Genomic DNA, 1615 nt, shown 5'->3' with positions numbered 1-1615 from the left:
GAGCGTGGTGGTTGCTGTAGACAAACTCATTCCCCACGGGGTGTCAGGATGGTGACTGCCAGGTCACCATGGCAATGGCAATGACAATGACTAAGAAAGAGGAGCCCTGGGCGCACAGGGCTCACATGCTGGGTTATAGGCTAACCACAAGGTCAGCCGTTTGAAAGTTACTCTGTTGAAACAAGACGAGGCTTTCTTCTCCCATAAGGGTGGACAGCCTTGGGACCCCTCGGAATCGGCTCAAGGACAGTAGGGGGTTTGGGGTTTCCTCTGACTGAAATGCACCTGACCCAAGCCACTGCCTGCTCATCGCCTCCTAAGCCGGTGGAAGCTGTGTTAGAGGAAAAGGCAGGGCAAGCCGGCGGGCGAGCGCATTTGGGTTGAGAAGCTGGTGAGGGCACTGTGCCTATCAGGGGGGCCAGAAGCATGAGGGGGTCCCTCTGGCAGGAGGTACCATCAGATGCTCCTCGGGCACGAGCAAGGCGAGCGCCTCGTCTGTCAGTCCCTGGGTCACAGTTAAGTAGAGGTAGTTGCCCAAGGCCATCTAGCAAGGACAGGGAGCCCACAATGCACCAGGGGGCTGCGCCACAGCACCCGGGATGTAGGAGACCAAGCGTCTCCATGTGGGCCCGGCCACAGAGCTACCTTTAAGCATGTCAATGGGGTCCTGAGGATCTTGCAGGCAACATGGCACAAGCACAATCACACACTAACGTGCATACATATACACGCACAGACAGACACATACACACTAATATATACACAGCACACATACTAACACATATACACAACACACACTAACATATACACACATACACACTAATATATACACATACATACACAGCACACACACTAACACACTAATATAGACACACATACACTAACACACATACACAACACACACACTAACACTAATATATACACCCACTAACACACATACACTAATACACATACACAATACACACACTCATACACTAATACACACACTAACATATACACACAGACATACACACTAATATATACACACACACTAACACACACTAATGCACATCCATTAAACGAACACACGCTAACACATTCACACACACAGGCCAGGCACTGAGCTAGTCCTGACCTTGGAGTGGTAGCCCGACCTTGGTCATGTTCTCCCCATTCTCTGGGCCTCAGTTGTACCACCAGGCAGCATTTGTGACACTGGAGATCATGGATGAAAACTGCTTATGAAATGACCAGGATGCTCTAGAACATTCCATAGGTTGTCCTGTCTCATGCATCAAGGGATCCTGCGAGGCCCAGCTGACCACCTGAGGCTCGGAGCAGTTAAGTGACTTGCTTGAGATCTAAGAGTGGGTCCCACCCAGACCACCCCCTCCAGACTCTGCCAGCTTCTGGGGCCCGTTCCAGCAGGAAGATTTCCTGGGTGGGCACACCTCCTCTCCCCAGCGAACAGTCAGGTGCACATGCTCCTGCCCCCTCAGGTGGTGGCACAGGCTCCCCCATGGGGCAGGCCCAGCCCCTCCTTCCCTCCCTCCCCACCTGCCCTGGCTGAAGGTCCTGAGCCCCAGCCTGGGATAAGGAATGGTGCCCCAGGCCGCCCTCCTCCATGCCGGGTCAC

Source organism: Echinops telfairi, unplaced genomic scaffold, assembly GCF_000313985.2.
Source record: "Echinops telfairi isolate 266 unplaced genomic scaffold, ASM31398v2 ScPeMD7_7412;HRSCAF=8450, whole genome shotgun sequence".
Taxonomy (NCBI): domain Eukaryota; kingdom Metazoa; phylum Chordata; class Mammalia; order Afrosoricida; family Tenrecidae; genus Echinops; species Echinops telfairi.
The sequence above is the reverse complement of the archived record's forward strand: the minus strand, read 5'-3'. Positions refer to the sequence as shown.